This window comes from Alligator mississippiensis, chromosome 3 (assembly GCF_030867095.1).
Source record: "Alligator mississippiensis isolate rAllMis1 chromosome 3, rAllMis1, whole genome shotgun sequence".
Lineage (NCBI taxonomy): Eukaryota > Metazoa > Chordata > Crocodylia > Alligatoridae > Alligator > Alligator mississippiensis.
In genome coordinates, this window is record NC_081826.1 from 147,510,612 (window position 1) to 147,530,037 (window position 19,426).

Genomic DNA, 19,426 nt, shown 5'->3' on the forward strand with positions numbered 1-19,426 from the left:
TGCCCCATGTAGTTTTGTCTCTGTCTTCAGCAGGAGCGGGTTCAAGCTGTCAGCACAGGCACAGTGCATGTAAATGTGCCAGTAGGGTTTCTGCTTCTATAGCCAACATACCCAGATATGGCACTTTTCAGTGCTTTCCCTCTTAGCAGTCACTCCAAATTTGAGTACTAGAAAGAAGATGACTCCTAAGAGGTCATGTTACCATGTGTGGAAATTCTTCCCAGCCAATAACAAGTTCTGAGGCTATGGTATTTTATCGCTTTTCACCCACCTGCATGCAACTAACCCTACATGCTGCCTTGTCCAGGGTATGTGAACCACCTCCCTGAGCCTTATGGTTAAACTGTTAAACTTAGGGTCCAATCCAGTGCCCTCTGAAGACAATGAGTAGCCAGTAAGTGACTTCATAGGAGACTTCATGTATGTAGAGCACCGCCACTACATCTTAGCACCTTGCCGGTGCTAATGTGTGAAGTCAGGCAGTACTCCTGTGAAGCGAGGAAGTATCAGGCCTATGTTACAGAGGATGAAATGAGGCAAAGACAGAATCCTGCGCTGTGGGTAAAGCCCTAAATGAGATTTTCAAGGTCATCCAGAGAGGGCAAGTGACTTCACATAGCATAAACATACCCAAGTATTCTGCTTAGGTGTCAGTTGCATGGAACCCAGCCTGGGCTGCAAAACCCATCCAAGATGCTAGAGAAAGGATTAAGTAGTCAACGACCACAGCATACACATACCAGGAGTTTAAAGCAGAGCCAGAACTTCAAGCTAGATCTCAGCATTTTGGCCCCTTCCTAGCCTTACCCACAACACCAGAGCTTTCAGATAGTTTCTGGAGGGAACTCACATTAAACTTCAACCCATTAGACAACAATTTTCTTAAACATGGGGTGTTATCCTGAGAAGTAGATGCAACCATGCAAATAACCTTGCTACTTTTTATAAACAATAACTGATGCAAATTCAATTCTTCCAGGAACTCATTCCTCATTAGAAAGGATTGCCTTAATTTGCCCTGTATGCATTGTCTTCATTTCTTTCCCCATTTTTTACATAATACCAGATCCATCCCAAACAGCTCATTGCTGTGGCAAAATTCTGTGGCACAGCTGTTCAGAGGCTCGTGAACTATGCATCCCCCACAGCCAACACATGCATGGTAGACGCATTTCCTTCTGCTTGGCTGGTTCTCTGTCTCCCCCACAGCCAACACACAACAAGGCTTCTGTGAATATCTCGTTGACGTGGCTTATTTGTTAGCACTAGGTAGCCAGAGAACTTACTTCTCATTATTCCAAAATTCTCACAGCATGCCAGGGAGCCCTTCGTGGCACACCAGTTGAAAAGCACTGCTGTAGATTGTCCCAAGGCAGCCAAGAAATTTGAGCCCACTCAGGAGTCTCTTCATAAATGCATACTGTAATATCATGTGCACTGTCTTTTCTCAGCCCTCCAGCTCCTCTGCAGGGAAGGATGCCGTCTGCTGAGGTGGTACATACAGGCTCACCAGCCCCAGTTTCCCTATGTAAGGGGAAAACTGGTATTCAGTCCAGTTTTGAAGCAGGTAAACAGGGGAGAACAGACAAATGGGCATACACTACAGCAAAGAAACACAGACTGGGTGCGTCTACATGTGCAATTATGGCGACTGAATAAACTGAGGAACTTATTGCTCTGGAGTTAATTGCTCTCAGGCGTGCTGTTTGAACATGTGTCTGGGAGCAATTAACTCCAGAGCAATAAGCTCTGAAGTTTATTCAGGTGCAGCTTATGGAGCCTGGGGCAGAAGAGACCCAGCTTGCAGGGGGCCCTGGGGGTCAGACTGGCAGCCTGGGGAGGCTTTATATGCTTCAGCGCAGAGGCTAGCTGGCAGGAAGCCCCTGCACTGAAGCACCCTCGTGCCCCAGCCAGCTGGGCAGCATCTACAAATGCTCTATTGTGGAGTTTTTTACTTTGTACTAGGATAGTACTTGTATTTACAAGTACTATCCTGCTGCAAAATAAATTAGTTTACTCTAGCCTAATATGGGCACATGTGTAGATACTAGGATGTTTGCTGTGCAGCTAGTTAGTCAACTGTGCAGTAAAAGTCTTGTGTAGACACACTCACTGTCTTAATTAAATCCAAAAGGCATGTTCTTGCTGTTTTGCAAATTATGATTGGAGAAGAAAATCGGAAAAAAAAGAGTGGGCCTTTCCACTTCCAAATTGCAGAATCAGTGCCAAAGCTGATAACACAATGTTGCAGGGTTCTGACCTTTCAAAGGTGGGGGTGGGGCATGTAGGATTCATCTCTTGTTATCAGAGGTGCAAGTATGGCTGAAAGAGATAAGCAGATAAGCAATAATGTCATGTGTTGTCATTTGATTCATCTTCTTACCAATTATATGAGCCGTACTTCACTGCCTCATGATTGTTAACATGACAGGGGAAAATGTATAAAATAAAAAATGCCAAGTGGAGGACTACCCTTATGAGTAGAGTGGGAAGGACTGGGGTCACAACTTGGTTCTGTTCCAGATTCCTTGAGCCACATTACTCAGGTTATTTTATTCAGTTTGCCATTTGGAAAACAGAGCTGTCTTCCAGACTGCCTGATTGGCATCTTCTTAATGCAGGTCTCTGATGGTACAGGCTGTATACAACATCCAGCACTAAGGGACCAGAATTTTCTCCGGGTGCTACAGCATCCTCAATAGGAAGAAGTCAGTGTCACATAGGAGAATAAATTGACAATGAAGGGGAAAAAACTGTGGAAGGACTATTAGATCTGCTTCTATTACAGATCCAAATTAGTCTGGGGGAAATGTTTTGATGTCTTATACCTCCTGGGGCCTCTGGTGCTGGCTGCAATGAGTTGCAGGCTTCTGCAGCTGATGGATCTTGGCTTTGCTCTGGTCTAATGATTCCTGTGTTCCTAATTGTTTTAAACAAGACACTTACGCTAACTAGAGGAAATTGTATGGAATTATTTTCCTCCATAGTAACAGACTCATGTTGTGACGCTGTAGTCCTACCTTTGGCAAAACTCCCATTGAAAGTGATAGGAGATTTGCTGGCCTACAGTCTGACTCAGTCTGTTTTCCAAATGCTCAGTCGGCATGTATAAAAGTCTTTACTGTTGTAGAAGATTAGGAGTTGCCAAAACAAAATGAACTAGCAGTGCATTCATTCCCGCATCCTGTCTCCAATGTTGGAACCAAATGAGTTAGAGGAATGTGAAATATCTCAAAAAGTACCTGGACAATAGCACAATTATATTACACTGGAGAGTACTTCTTCACCACTTTGGCTGGTAAGAAAATTGTGCCCTGAAGCACAGAATATGACCATACGTCTTTGCTAGCATAAGTGAACTGAAACAAGACTGCATTATGTGAAGACAATGGCATAAAAATTGAAGTCCTCAGACATTGCATGATATTGTAAAAATAAGTTTTCTTGCTTAGTATGGCAACATAGAAAAAGCAACTGATATCATAGTCACTCATTGAAATACTCCAAGATGTGATGCTATTTACATATTATTTTATACAAATTAAAATCTAATACTAAAAACTATACATGCAGTAAAAACATATAATGTGAGATGAAAGGCAAGACCTACAAGAGCAGGTAATTAGAGCTTTTTCTTAGTGGTGTTATTTCCACTCCTTGAAAAACAGAATGTCTGTTATATTGTAAGCTTCTCAGAGCAGCGAGCTTATCTGCCAAGGTGTTTGCCTAGCACCTGGCAAAGCAAAGCCCTGACCAGGCCTAGGACTTTAGGCTGCTACCATAAAGCATGTAAGCAATTAATACAAAGGCCTATTTGAAAAACCGTGCTCACTATAACTGGAGAGCTAAGAATGAAAACTCAGCCTTAAGCTCTTCTCTTTTGCATCTGACCTAATAAAAAATGGTTTGTCTCTGTAGCTTTCTAGACTATTACCGAGTAACACAACATGGATCACAAGCAGGGCTTCCGTAGACTGCCTTGCATACGTGGAGTTTTCACTGTAGTATATAGGGAGCCACAGAGTGAAGGGTCCAGCTTGAGATGGCCTCCGGATGCTCCAGCCCTGGCACTTCCCAGTCAGTGCAATACACCTCTCAGGTATCCAGGTTATAGCCGTATTGGTCTAGAGGACTCGTAGTAGAGATGGTATCTTTTTATCAGACCAAGAAGATTTTTGCAAAAGAATTTCTTTAATTGCAAGCTTTCGGGCACAAACACCCTTCATCAGGCATCGGAGAAAAGATTGTAAAAGTTCTCCTGGAGAGAAATGAAAGTTCATGTGTCATAGGATTTCACAGAGGAGTCAACAGATGGAAAACTCTTCTGGGCAGTCAGTTCATAGCTGGTATGAAGGTATTTGTTTCAAGGTAATTTGCATCATCACAGATCCTCAAAGGAGGTGAGAGGCTTCATACCAGCTATGAACCGCCTGCCCAGAGGAGCTTTCCATCTATTGGCTTCTCTGTGAAATCCTATGACATATGAACTTTCATTTCTATCCAGGAGAACTTTTACAATTTTTTCTCCAATGCCTAATGAAGGGTGTTTGTGCCCGAAAGCTTGCAATTAAAGAATTTGTTTTGCAAAAAATCTTGTTAGTCTGATAAAAGATATCATCTCTATTATGAGTCCTGATTGCCATACACCTTTCATGCAGCTCCCCCAGAGAAACCCTGGTTTCAGCATCTGCCTGAACTGCACCCCTCCGAGCAAGATGCAGTCCTCCCTGTTAATGCTGCTTGCTGCATACGGGCTGCCAAGAGCAAAAGCCGGGACAAACAGATGCGTGCTCCTCAGAGGCACCTCTCTTCCCACTGACTAGAGATGTTTCTCTCCCCTTCTTCCTCAAAAGTTCTGGGACACTGAATACGGATCATTGCAAGGCAGATACTTTTCCACAAAACAACTGCAACATGAAAAAAAACAGCCTGCTTTTTATGATGAAAACGGTTTGTGAGTCTCCCTGGGAATTAGTGCTGAGATGAGCCCAAGAGATTCCTCATAGGTCACGACGTGAATGCACGCCTAATAGGGAGCTAGGTGTCTCAGGCTAGCATTTCCTGAGGCTAGCCCTGGCAAGGCTGGCATTTCCATCCTGAAAGGCATATTATGGTAAACATTCCCAGGGCTGACTGAGGATAGGCACAGGAAAGAGCCCATGATACCCTTTACTGCCTATACAAACCTGACTGAAATGTCTGTCTCATCCTGTGGTGCTCAATTTTTTTCACAAGTGGCCCAGACCATTGCATCAGAAACAGGCCAAGGGCCAGAGAGAAAATCACTGCTGGAGTTCTGCATGCACGAGGAGCACTCTGAGCTCACCAGTTGTTGGCCAAGGCTCTGGCCATGGGGTTGAGCAGTAGCATTCAGTCCCCAGGATCCAGAGCCACACAGAGGTGATGGCTCCAGCCACAGCCTGTGCTGACAGGCCAGTGAGCTCAGACAGGGACACAGCATTAGGTGACAGGGTAGTCACATGGGCTTTGCAGGCCGCATCTAATTCTCAGGCTGTAGGCTGAACCACAGGCAACACATAGCGGGGGCACAGGGGGGCATGTGCCCCCCCTGAGACTGGCCACCACTGAAGCTCCCGCTGGCTTCTGCACGTGGTCGCTGCACTCCCCCTTGCTGCTGACAAGGCCACTGCCAGCTAGGGGCGGTCCCTGCTCGCCACTTGCTGCCACCACCGCCAGCAGCTTCTACAGGCGGTCACTGCCCCCTGCCCTGGCTGACAAGGCCACCAGCAGGGAGGGACGGTCCCTGCTTGACACTTACCACTGCTGACACTATAGACGGTGGCTGCAGGCAGTCCCAGCTCGCCACCCCCACAGCCACCTGCATGCAGTCCCTGCCCAGCCTGTTCTCACCACTGATGTCACCGTGACCTCCTGCAGGCAAGTCCCCGTACGCTGCTGCCACATCCCTGCCGCCGCCACCACTGCTGCTGCCTGTGGGTGGTCGCCGTGCCCTCCCCTCCCCTCCCCGCCCCCCCCCCCCCCCCCCGGAGGCACACGTCGTTCATGGGTTGAACACCACTGTTTGAATCTATTTTGAAAACTGCAGTAGTAAGGATTAACTCCCTTCCTGACGGCTGACATGATGACATCAACAAGTTGTGGTCAGCCATTTTGGGGGGGGGTGTTAGCTATTGCAATAAAGCCCTTTTGAGAGCAAGAAGTCTCTGTGCGTTTTCCTGAGCTATGAGACAGCACAAAAACTTGAGGAATACCCCTCACACACAAAGTCTAAAGTGCACCAGAAAGGAGTAATTTTGACACCCAAAATATGGACCTGTGGCGATCACATTTCTATGCACACCTTTCTTGGGATGCCATTTACCCTTTTCCCCCCTCCTACTATTCCTATTTCCATTCTTGCCCCATCACAGTCACTCTTTTTAGCTGGGGGAAGCAACACAGAGAAAGGCAAGATTCAGCTCTCTGTGAATCTCTAGTCCAGGTACAGCCCTCTCATGTACTCTGAATATAATGGACTGGGATGAATGGCATTTTTGGCAGCTCCTGTCAAAACAGAACTTGCCTCTGAGCTGTAGATCAAACCAGCTGGGCATTTTGCATCAGCCCTGAATTCTCCTCCTAAAGGTGAAGTTGTCCCCAGTCAGAGATCACATTAAGCCGAGGAGTCACTCAACTGTTGGTCTATGCAGGCACATATGGGGCAACAGTGCTCTGGAAGCCTTGCACGAGGATGAATTTCACCGACTGAGTTGTAACTGAATCCCACCAGCTCCCTACATGCTCTCTGAGAGGACGCCTGTGTGGCTCAGTGTAACACTGTGCTGGGATGTCTCTGCTAGTTGTAAATGGTGTGCCTTCTAGACCAGATGTAGTCAAGGGTATATCCAGCGAGGGTTCAGTGGTGAAGTTACACCCTGTCTTTTGGACCATACCATGGGATTTTTTTAAAGCAGCAGCTGAGGACTTTATTAAAATCCCCAAGGCAGATAAAACTTCCCCCCTGCCCCTCCTTCCCCTCCATGCTCAGTGGCATGTCCCCTTCCATCCCATTCCCTTCCTCTCCAGCTTGCCACTGCTGATGTGGGGTCAGGGGAGCCCCAGAGCCCACTCCAGCCATCCTATGTGGGGAACCAGGCTCAGCTGGGGACAGTGGCAGTGACAAGTGGGTTTCTCCATCTGTCCAGTTCCCCCAGGGGTTCCCCACCAACATGGAAGCACACTCAGGGAGGGAAACCTGCCTGTGTCTGCTTCTGTCCCCAGACGAGTACAACTCCCGATGCAGCTGCAGCAAGGCACGATTGTTTCTGAAGCTCTCCCTGCTTCTGGGTCAGCCAGGTACAGGGCAGCAGCGGATGTGGGGTAGGGCAGGGGGTGTAATGGGAGGGGAGGGAAGGGCTGTTGAACACAGAGGAGAAGGGAAAGGTTGCTGAGAGTTGCGGGGGGGGGGGGGGGGGGGATTCTTACTTGATTCAGGGACTTAAAAAATGTCCCTGGCTACCGCTCATGCATAGTCTGCCTGGCCTGGTAGGTGGTTGGCAGAAGCTGGGACTGGGGATGCAGACACTCCTGCAGCACCAGTTGCTGCTCTCCTACCCCCTTTTACAAACTCCTGGATCCTCCCATGGGTGCAGTGTTGCATGAATGGATCTATATTGTTTCCAGCTTCAGAGCCAGCTTGTTCAGCTAGCTTGGGTATCTGCACATGGCACTATACTGTGTGGTGCAGACAAACCCCAAGTAGCACTCAGCCTTCTCCATTAAATCTCCTAGAGGGGTTGGAGGATGGAGTCCCAGACTTTAGATGTCTTCTCTTGTTGAACTCAAAATGTTATTGCTGACAATGAATTCTCATCAATGTAGCAATGAAAAACTCTAAAACTCTTCATTTAGAGATGATGCCCTTTGCACCCTATCAATGTAGCTACCTTCTTGAAGAAATCTTGCTTTACTGGCCAAAGAGGTTATCTCCCGGTGCTTGTTTGCTGAGGTCATAATAGACTTGGGGCTCCCACTCAGACAAAGATTTTTCACTTTCAAGGATACCTCCCAAATAGGCTTTTCTCTCTGGCCAGAAGTAGAACTTCCCTGTCAGGTGCCAATCTCTGCAGTTTGCTAGATGTTTTCAGTAAGCATACTACTGGGAAAAGCTGCTTCTGGCCAAAGGGGATGAATTCTTCCCCTTCAAGAGCCACTTCCAACCCGGTGACTTTCAGAGCTTGTTATTAGGTAAGGCCCTTTATGGCTTGCATTGATGGGGGAGTCCTTCCCTTCAGGGCACTAATTATCAGAGCACCCTCCAATCAGCTTCTGCAGATAAAAATTGTGTAAAAGCTGTACTTTGGCATTTATCTCCCATTGTTAACTGATACAGCAGCCTTGTGCACTATCTGCAGTTTTTCACTTTGTTCCTGTAAGATCATATGGAACTGTATCAGTAGGAATCAGAGCATTTGTTTGCAGGAGATGTATCTTTCTTGGGTTCCTGCCGGGATTCTGCAGGTTGCTAACTTTTTATTACAGACAAGATTTCTGGAAGTCTAATTTATTTTCTTGCATAGGTATTATAAGAGAGTGACAGGACAGATCAGGAGTAGCTACCACAAAGAAGAGAGTGTGCAGCTTATGAACTGCTGTAGGTTTACGTATTGTTATTACAATAAGGCAGAGCAATGACTGCTTTTAATCATTTCATCCCTTTTGGCTCACCTCTCCAGCAGCTAATCCAGTGCAGGTTATGAGTCATTTTATTTTCCCAACTACTTTTATCCTCATAAATATATGAGGACACACACACACACACACACACACACACACACGACTCCATAGACTCCACATGATTCCAGTCAGTGGTTGTTGCAAAAGCTGCAGAGACCAATATCCAGTATAAAAATATAATGTATATAATATTATAAAATTATATTTATACCGGATATGTATCTTTGCAGCTTTTGTAATGAAGTCCAGGCACTGGCTGGAATCAGGTGGACTCTATGGAGTCCTTTATCTGTCCATCTTTGTCTAGCAGCAACAGAGACTAAAAAGAGGTAGAGTTTCTTTGCATGAACAGCACTTGAAAAGATGTATAGGCATCACAATATATTACAGTCAACCTTGGGTAGCAAAGCTATACAAAGGCTGAGGTACAATACAACATAGGGCTGGTGAGGAAGAGGCCATGGCTGCTGAAAAGGAAGTCTGACAGGTAGTGACTTAAGGTAGCAACATACTCAGAAGCAACAAAAAGTAATTCTATCCTCTTGATTGCATGTAAGGCAGCAGGCCATAAGGGGCAGACAGCCTTACACAGGTGCTCAGGGCAGATACAACCACTGTGCTACAGCTGAGAACAAGATTCTCTTCCTCCACCCTCAGGCCCCCCACCCTGTACTCATCCTTTAGCAGTCTTAATAAAGTTGTCACTCAACACTGAGCATCGTCCCTCCATCACAGATGGAGCTAAGGTCACTTCTTCATTTAAACAGGCTGCACAACAGACCTGGTTACTGCAGAGATCAAACAAATCACTTCTTCGCCTTCTGTACCAGTGAATACACACTATTGTAGCAGCAGCAGCCATAGGGATGCCTTATGCTTGTGCCATGCTCTTTGTATTCTGCCTTGGCTCAGGAACCTCTCCATCGCTAGAACACACTCAGAACTGCTGTAACTCCTAAAGGCAGCTAGATCAAACAATGCCATCAGACCCTGGGAAAGCCTCCAACTTAACCTGTGGCTATGTATCAGCAAATAAACCATGCATTACAGAATTCTGCAATTGCTAAAGCAATTACACCAGCTCAGCTGTGGATACGAAACCCCCGAGAGAGGGACAAGTGCACAGCAATGGGGGCTTTACTCTGCTATAGTAACATGACAGGCAATGCATTATGCTTTTTGCTTTGTAAATACGATCCCTTCTGACACCCTCTCATTCCTTGCCTCCTTTCCACAGGGAAAGCAATGGCGGAACATCATGGCAGCAATGAAAGTGCTAGGTGCAGAGCTTCCACTGCTTCTTTCTCCACTTGTAATTCAAGGCCTGAGCCAAGCACTCAGCCTCCTTTAAAACATATTGGCTCTCAGACTAACACATACCAGCTGTAGTGCGCAGGTTTGTCATTACCCTGAAATAGAATAGTTTTCTGAAAGCATACTGTTAGGTTTACAATAATTTGGATTTTTTAAGAAGTATTAGCTTTACAGCTGAATACAAGGCATGACCTGTGGCCTAGTAATGCAGCTGACCACAAGACAGAATGATAGCTAGGCCTTTGCTTGTGTCAAGTAATCATTTTAACTGCAACAAGCATTTTCTGAGTTAAAAAGTGAATCTGTGTCTGTGTGCTAAAAAAAATCAGCTACAGCAAGAAGTAAGATAAGACAGAGAAACCATTGTTTTGAGCTTACTGGTTGTGTCCTTGAGAAGTATCTTCTACTGTGTAAGGTTTTGCTAACATAATGTTACTGTTACTTAACTTTTAGCTTTTAAAAAGTGCTAGTTCAGCTTAATAGAAATATGCTGTTACAAAGATTTGTAGAGCACCACCCCAAGTATTGCTTTTAGTTAACCATATAGTCTTGCTTTGTTGTAAGAAGTATAAAAGATCGCCTCACCCTTGAGGGGGGGCCATTTTGCCTTTTGCTGGCTTTATGGTCTTTGCTCGAGCAAATAAACAGCTGTCTTTCTTTACCCGCGTTGTCTGTCAATCAAATTACAGCTAGACAATGGACCTTAGGGAGGTTTCTCCCACCACAATTTGGCACCCCAGATAGGACCCGTCTAGCTTGGAGCCTTTGGAGACCTCCACCCCCTGACACCCCAGCGCGCACCAGGTGAGTTCACCTATTTGGGTCAGTCTCGGGAGGTGGATGGTCCCCTCAGGACCAATAAGGCGGGATCCTCAAGTCGGGTAAAGGAACGGTACCGGCGAGTACCTCAGGTCAGGTATGTTTTTGGTTTCTATCTGGTTTCTGGTTTTCTGGTTTTACCTCTAGAGGTCTCTGGAAGCAGTCTTTGAGGGTATCTGTCTGCTGATCTAAACGCTGATAGAGCCAGCAGCCTCGCCGAAAGGCAAAAGACACAGATATAAGGTAGAAATGCTGTTATAACGGCCAATGACTAGGGTCTCGGACTCAAGACGCCCCTCCTCACGGAGAAAGCCAGTGGGGTCCGAGAACACCGGTAGTTGTACGTGGACGAAACAGCTTCTAGGCAGGTAGAACTTAGGGAAATAAGACTGCTTGTGCTTGGATATAATCATGGGTTCCGGTCTAGGGAAAGTTATTCCTGATTCACCCCTTGATTTTATGATTAAGAATTGGAAACATTTGGAGGGACGGGCGGAACTGTCTAAGTCTTGTATGGCAGAACTCTGTTTAATTAATTAGACGTCTCATACGTCTCAGTTAGATTTGGGAAGACAATGGCCAGAAAATGGATCATTTGACCTAAATCGTCTGGCTGCCTTACGAAAGATCTTGGAGGACCTCCGCCCTGGTCAAATTAGTTGTTGGTATTTATGGGACAACGTTGCTAGCAAGCAATTAAAACCTTTAGCTTCCCAGACCCCTGCACCTTTTCCAAATCTGTTAGCTCCCCTTCTATATCCAAAACCTGCTGCACCACCGTCATATTCAGAAGATGATTACAGACCCATGCCTAGGCCCCCTAACCTACCATTGATACCACCCCCAATGTTTGAACCCCAAAATATTGCCCCTGGGCCGGCTGAGGGACTGGGAAGTCTTCGGGAGGCATCACCTCGATTGTCTCTCTCAGAATCCCCAAGTCCCGGATCTGAAGATGGATCCAGAGATATCCTCTCCAGATTCCAGTTCCACTCCGATTTCAAATCGCACTCGTCAAAAATTGTCTAAGCCTGAACTTCAGTTACCTCTAAGAGAATACCCTGTGCCTGGTGAGGGTGGAGAAGTTATCAGTCACTGGACACATGCTCCGTTCTCCACCACAGACCTCTTAAACTGGCAAGAAAACACCCCCAGGCTCAGAGATGATCCCAAAGTAGTTCTAAGATGCTTCAAAACCATTTTCATGACTCATAACCCCTCCTGGTCAGATGTCATGCAGCTTCTCAAAAGCCTCAACTATGGACGAGAAGACTCAAGTACTACGCCATGCTGACCAATTTCTAGCCGATCAGCCCCATGAAAACCACCCCATGCCTAATGGCGTGCCCAGGCAAAAATCCGAACTGGAATTACAATCAGGAAAGGGGGCAAAATTCAATACGAATGCTGAAAGACAGCATTTTAGAAGGATTAAAAAAAGCAGGAGATAAAACTACAAACTGGTCCAAAGTGACAGCTACTGTTCAGGGTCCCGAAGAACACCCTTCAGACTATTTTGAAATTAAAACTGTAAAACTATACATCAGTATGGAAACATGGACCCCGAGACACCTGCCACTTTGCCTGTGTTAAGACTTGTGTTCATAAGTCAGGTTAGCGAAGATATTAGAAAAAAGCTTCAACATAACACTGAGGGTGTTGAGGGCAAATCCATGGCAGAAATCTTAGCCATTGCTACTAAAACTTTTAATAGAAAAAAAAGAAAAAAGGAAGAAAAAAAAAACCAAAAGATGCAGAAGAGCCAGTCTTTTGAGATTATAAAGCTGCCCGCAGCTTACTTCTCTGCACAATTAGATCCAGTGGCAAAGGGGGGAGTAGGCTGCCTTCGCACAGTGGCAGCAGCTGCAACCATAGTCGAGAAAGCCCAGGAATTAGTCCTCGGATATCCCCTTATCCTAAAGGCTCCACATGCAGTTGCCCTACTTCTACTCCAGAAAAATACTCAACATTTTTCTCATCAGAGAATGAACAAGTATGAAACCACACTTTTAATGGCTACAAACCTGGTCATAGAGAGATGCAATACCCCGAATCCGGCTACTCTATTACCTCTACCCAGCGACGGGGAACCAGACTCCCACGATTGCCTTCAAGTTGCAGCATTTTCAGACAAACCCAGGGTAGATCTTAGTGACTTACCCTTAGACAACCCTGACTTGATTTTTTTTGTAGATGGCTCTTCAAAATTAGTAAATGGAGTTAGAAAAACGGGTTATGCAGTAGTAACTCCATTTGAAGTACTTGAAGCTGAACCACTGCCTGGGCAGTTGAGCTCGCAGGTGGCTGAACTTACTGCCCTTACACGAGCTTGTCAATTAGCATCGGGCCACTCTGTAAATATTTGGACTGATTCTAAGTATGCCTTTGGAATCTGTCATGCCACTGGACAATTGTGGAAACAGAGAGGATTTATGACAGCTTCTGGAACTAAAATATCAAATGCTAAACAAGTCAATGATCTCCTACAAGCTATAATGTTGCCAAAAGCCATAGCTGTAATGCATTACCCAGCCCATACCAAAAAGGGAGATCAAGTCTCAAAAGGCAATGCCCTGGCCGATGCTGCAGCTCAAACAGCAGCCTTACAACCACTATCCGCCCTAGCCTTCCAAGCTCAAATTCCCCAGTCAAAGGAATATTTGGGAATATTGCTAGAGCCAAAAATGTACGAGTCTGCACCGCCTTTAGAACAACAGAGATGGAAAGTGGCAGGAGCCACCTGTGAAAAAGATGGAATATGGCGATTGCCAGATGAAAGGATAGTGTTACCTAAAGCAGCTCTTAGACCCTATCTGCAACAACTCCATCAAAGCGAGCATTTAGGTTGTGAAAAACTTGCCACTATCACTAACAGGCTGTTCTACGCACCCGGAGTCTACCAGGAAGCAAAAAGGCTTTTAAAACACTGCAGTATATGCAAAAAGTTTAATATCAAAGGAGAAAAATCAGAACCCCCTGGGGCCCGCCCCTGGGCTTATACTCCCTTTGAAAGACTACAAATAGATTTTGCTGATGTGCCTAAAGACAATGGGTACAAAAACCTCCTAGTAATTGTTGACCAACTCACGGGGTGGGTAGAAGCTTTCCCCACCAGAAGAGCTACAGCACAACAAGTAGTAAAAATACTCCTTAATGAAATTATACCCAGGTTTGGTCCTCCACGTATCATTGAAAGCGATCAAGGATCACATTTTACTGCTGACATAAACAAAACACTGGCCAGCTGCCTAGGAATAGAATGGAAATTCCATACCCCTTGGCACCCAGAAAGCTCAGGACAAGTAGAAAGAATGAATCAGACCCTGAAACAAAAAATTGGAAAGCTATGTGCTGAGAGCGGGTTAAAATGGACTAAGATTCTCCCACTGGCTCTTATGTCCATCAGAACTACCCCCAGGAGAAAACTAAAGCTCAGCCCTTACGAACTGCTGTTTGGACACCCTGTTCCCCAACATTTCCCCTTACTACCGGCTCACACCTCTTCTCTTTTAGGCGATGAAGGACTCACCTCTTATATTTTATCTCTACAGTCTCAGTTAAAATCTCTCCATAGGTATGCTGCTTTAAGCCAACCCCTCCCTGCCAATGTCCCAGCACATCGCATCCAGCCTAGAGACTGGGTGTATATAAAAACTTGAAAACGGTCTCCCCTTGAACCTAAGTGGCAAGGACCGTATCAAGTCCTCCTCACCTTCCACACCGCCGTAAAAGTAGCAGAGAAGGACAACTGGATTCATTATACTCGTACAAAGAAGACAGAAGTTTCACCAGAGCTCAGGATCGGCTCCAACGCGAGCTTCCCTGACCTGGAAAAAGGGAAGCCAGAAGAAGACGACTGCGGACTTCGTGGGAGCACCACACGCCCACCTGACCGTGACAAGGGTGAGCCAGAAGCAGACAAAAGAATAAAAACAAACACCTCCTGGACCTGCAGCCCGTTAGATAATATAAAACTCAAACTAACCAAGGTCCACTAATGAACTGTCACCCTTTTGGGGTCCTGCCCAGCCCAGAAAGCACCGAACTCCAAGTACTGCATCCTCTAGACACTTTTGGATCAGCTGAAACCGAGCACTTTGAGACTGTAACATGTCCCAGAAGATCAGTTATTGGAGCTGCTATAGGGTTGTGCATACTATTTGTGCTGACTTTGGTTATAATATGGTTTTTATAACTATGTTATTTCTAATCTTTCTCTTTGCTGGAGAAATAAGTCTCTCACAGGGGTCAGCTATAGCTGCCAGTTGCTGCAGATGTGCTAATCCTGGTGCCCAAGGTTTTCCTGTCTGGATAAGCGATTCAATCAAACTCTCTGATATAGACGGGAAGGTCAACATTGCCCGTTGGTATCCTCCCTCACATTGCTGTAGTTCAGCAGAAGTTCGGGTATTTACTTATGAAACAGGATATTGTGTAAAGCCTAGCCACCCAGTTTTCAGACAATTTGCAGAGTCTCCTCAGGCTAAGACTACTCTTAAACCTAATGTTGCCCACATCTCTGATAATAATATATACCTCCAATACGTTGAGAGAGCCGCTAAAACAGAAAACTAAAGTGATTGTTGGGTGTGCAGTCATTTTCCTCTCCACACTCAAGGAGGCATTCCTATGACTCCCATCCCCTTGGGCCCCATCGAGTCACTTTTAAACCCCTCTAATAACCAAGCTTGGGACCAAAGTCAGCAGGAGTTCCTTTTAGTAAAGCCTGTTGTTGGAGATTGGTGTTTCTATGTAAACTGCTCAGTATCAGACTGCATTAATTTAGACACAAGCATATGTCACCACTATTTTACTAGTTCTAGTGGAGGAGACTGGCGTAATAATAACACAGCAACTCCTACCTATTGCAGCTCTTACAATGATTTCTACAGCAGCAAAAATTTAACCAAGGGCACTAATCCTATCTGCACCCCCATCTCCTCTTTAAATAATACCTTGTGGTATTGTTTGTACACTGATACCTCCCGGGGACAATGCTTCTTCAATGGAACTGCAAATCCTTCCTTTAAATCAAAGGGTGAACGCGGGGTGCTAGGGTTAGGAAACGGGGGCCGAATACCTCCTAAGTACTCAAACCTCGCTGCTTTAAAAGAACAATACTGGGTCTGTGGCTCCCACGCCTACCATAAAATCCCTGCCAAAGGAAAAGGTATCTGCTATCTGGCGATGCTAAAACCCTCTACGTCCTCTGCCACGCACCTTCCATGGGGCAGGTGGCGAAACAAGAGGGATTTGCAAGAAAGCAGTGATATAGTAGATAAATATAAAAAAACTCCGCTTACCAAAGGAGTGTTAGTCGGGTGTTCTTTAGCAGGTATACTCCCAGGAGTAGGCACTGCTTGTCTTGGAAGATTTACACTTCGCCTACAAGCTGTGATAGAAATCATGGCTCATGAATTCAGTGAAGGTCACAAGGAACTCTCGAAGGCCGTTGCTGCCTTGGCTGACACCCAAGAAGAACTCCAACAAATGGTAATTCAAAACCGTATAGCCCTTGATTTTCTCCTCGCTGCTCAAGGGGGAGCTCACGCAGTTATCGGACCAGAATGTTGCGTTTGGGTTAACAGTTCTTTTACAATAGTACAAACCCACCTCAATGATGCAGCTGTCCATATCCAAAAAGCCGAAGATATAGCAAAAATCCCCAAAGATACATCTCTTAGTTGGCTCACAAATTGGTTGCCTTCCCTTACAGGATGGCTTAGACCTTTTGTATTAAGCTTAATTGGAATTGTTATAACTATAATCTGCCTGTTGTGCTGTTTTCAGTGTCTATGCTCTCTAGGACAACAGTTTATGCAAAGGCAAGTAAAAATGTATGGTCAGTTTGTACAAATATCCAGCATCAATCATCAAAACCTAACCCCACAAGAAGTTGAATACCTAAAAGTGTGTTCCAAAATTTCCTCTGAAAAATTGGAACAAAGTGGGGAGTTGTAGTGCGCAGGTTTGTCATTACCCTGAAATAGAATAGTTTTCTGAAAGCATACTGTTAGGTTTACAATAATTTGGATTTTTTAAGAAGTATTAGCTTTACAGCTGAATACAAGGCATGACCTGTGGCCTAGTAATGCAGCTGACCACAAGGCAGAATGATAGCTAGGCCTTTGCTTGTGTCAAGTAATCATTTTAACTGCAACAAGCATTTTCTGAGTTAAAAAGTGAATTTGTGTCTGTGTGCTAAAAAAAATCAGCTACAGCAAGAAGTAAGATAAGACAGAGAAACCATTGTTTTGAGCTTACTGGTTGTGTCCTTGAGAAGTATCTTCTACTGTGTAAGGTTTTGCTAACATAATGTTACTGTTACTTAACTTTTAGCTTTTGAAAAGTGCTAGTTCAGCTTAATAGAAATATGCTGTTACAAAGATTTGTAGAGCACCGCCCCAAGTATTGCTTTTTGTTAACCATATAGTCTTGCTTTGTTGTAAGAAGTATAAAAGATCGCCTCACCCTTGAGGGGGGCCATTTTGCCTTTTGCTGGCTTTATGGTCTTTGCTCGAGCAAATAAACAGCTGTCTTTCTTTACCCGTGTTGTCTGTCAATCAAATTACAGCTAGACAATGGACCTTAGGGAGGTTTCTCCCACCACACAGCTAATACCTAGCATTCCATGTAGAACGCTCAAAGCTTGAGGCAGGCCAGCATTTCATTTAAACAAGCAAAGGGTATTTGTTTCTCACCTCAAGCACAACAGGGTTTCCACAGTATTCCTGATTTTTGCTCTGCTTTAGTTAGAACTCTGCATCTCCTTTCCCCAGGGATTGCCATGTCCCCATCTCTCTGGCTGTGCAGTCTTACTCTACTCTTTCTGTCGTCCCATCAATGGCACCATCGCCTGTCTGGAAGTGTTGTTCATTCCCCCAGGCCTGACATTCTTCAGTGCCTTCTATGAGTTAGAGCTCATTTTATTATAGACATTTCCCTCTGGGAAGCAGGGAGAATAAGACCTGTTTAATATTGCCTCCGGAGGGAGCAGAAGAGTCCCTCCTTTTACCCCTTAGAACTAGGGCCAGACATTCAAAAAGCCTGAGCCTGAACTGATTCAATCTCTGCAGGTTAGTCTAACCTGGCTAGGCTAAACCAGTTTGTCTACAAATGGACATCCCCTCTGGACTGAAGAAATGCAGGCACATGCGTGCAGTGGCTCAGGCTAGAAGCCAGGGGGCACTACAGCAGCCCTCCCTTCCCTTTCATAATGCTAAGCTGTGGGGGTGGGGGGGCATGGCAGGACATTCTGATTAGGGAGGGGTCCTCACTCCCCCATAACAGAGCATTTATCAGCTCTGTTATCAGCATTTATCACCCCATCAGAAAACAAAAGCCTCTTATTAGTTCAAGCTCTTCTTAAACAACTTTTTCTAAGGAAGGAACAGAGGGACATTACCAGCTATCTGTTGATTAGCTCCAAAAAACCCCTCTCTGCCAGAGTTCCAGCCAGGGAGCAGAGAGGAGGGGTGAGCCTTGCTGTGGAGCAGAGAGCCCAGCCCAGAGAACATGCTGGGATGCTGGGGGACTCTGGTTTAACTCAGACCAGGAAGGGGTCTGGGACAGATATTGCATACACCGGTTTGACCCGAATCAGTTAAGTCTGATACTACATTCAACCAGGTTTATCTCAAACTAGTTTCAGCCATTTTCAAACTGGTTTATGTGCACTGAACATCTGTTCTGTTACAGGTTTAAACCAGTTTCTGATCACTTAAATTGGTTTATGTGTAATGTCTGTCTCTAGCCAAAAGAAGTTCTTTATGGAAACCTGGGCTAAATCTTATCCTACTTTATGCGCCTACATATCTTATACGAAGGCATGTGACTGTAATGCGTGGCACATACCTACAGTCTGGGATTCTATTTTCCCCTGTAGTGAAAGACAGTTGCCTTTTTGGTGCTTTCTGGAAGCAAACTAGAAGAAAAACAGAACCCTCCACTAACCCAGGAGCCTAGTGGTTAGGACACTTGTGCAGGGAGCAGGAGACCCAGCTTCTTGGCTGCTCTCACCTAGAGGGAAATGCTGAATCACAAATATTGCATAAGTCAAAAGCTACAGGCATGTGGTTATGAATATGGGCCATTTAGGATTTAGCCCCTGTTGTCATTTGTACTGTAAGAGGAGTAAGACTGCTCAAAGAATCAAATACCTATACATTTGTAACTACATCCCGTAGTGAAGAATGATACAGATATTTACTGACTGAATTATGGCTCAGAGAAACTATAGTAGTAGGATCAGCAGTCAGCTGGGCTCTATCTGTATTGAAGTTGGAGACATTCCCAGATGTGTGGGCAAAGCAGGCATATTTCTGATGGCCTGGGTGCCTACAGGAAGCAGTGACTAGAATATCCAGCCTTACTGCAAACTCCATGTCCATGTTTAGGTATCAGAGTGAACAGCGTGATTTTCATGAATGGGAGCTGCCAGATGATTGTGTGCTCTCAGAAGTCAGGCCATTTATTTTTAACTTTCAGAACCTATTTTTGCAGTTTACATATGGCTTATTTTTGAAGAGAGCTCAGGGGCCACTGCAATCAACAACAAGATAGATGCACTGTGTATGCGGGGAGGGAGGTAGGAAGG

General features: G+C 45.3%; 1 protein-coding gene across 1 annotated transcript in view; it reads right to left on the reverse strand.

Moving 5' to 3' along the window:
• The window catches only part of LOC132249420 (syncytin-A-like), a 101,132-nt gene that overhangs the window by 57,638 nt on the left and 24,068 nt on the right, over positions 1–19,426 (reverse strand). The gene's annotated exons all lie outside the window — the stretch shown is intronic.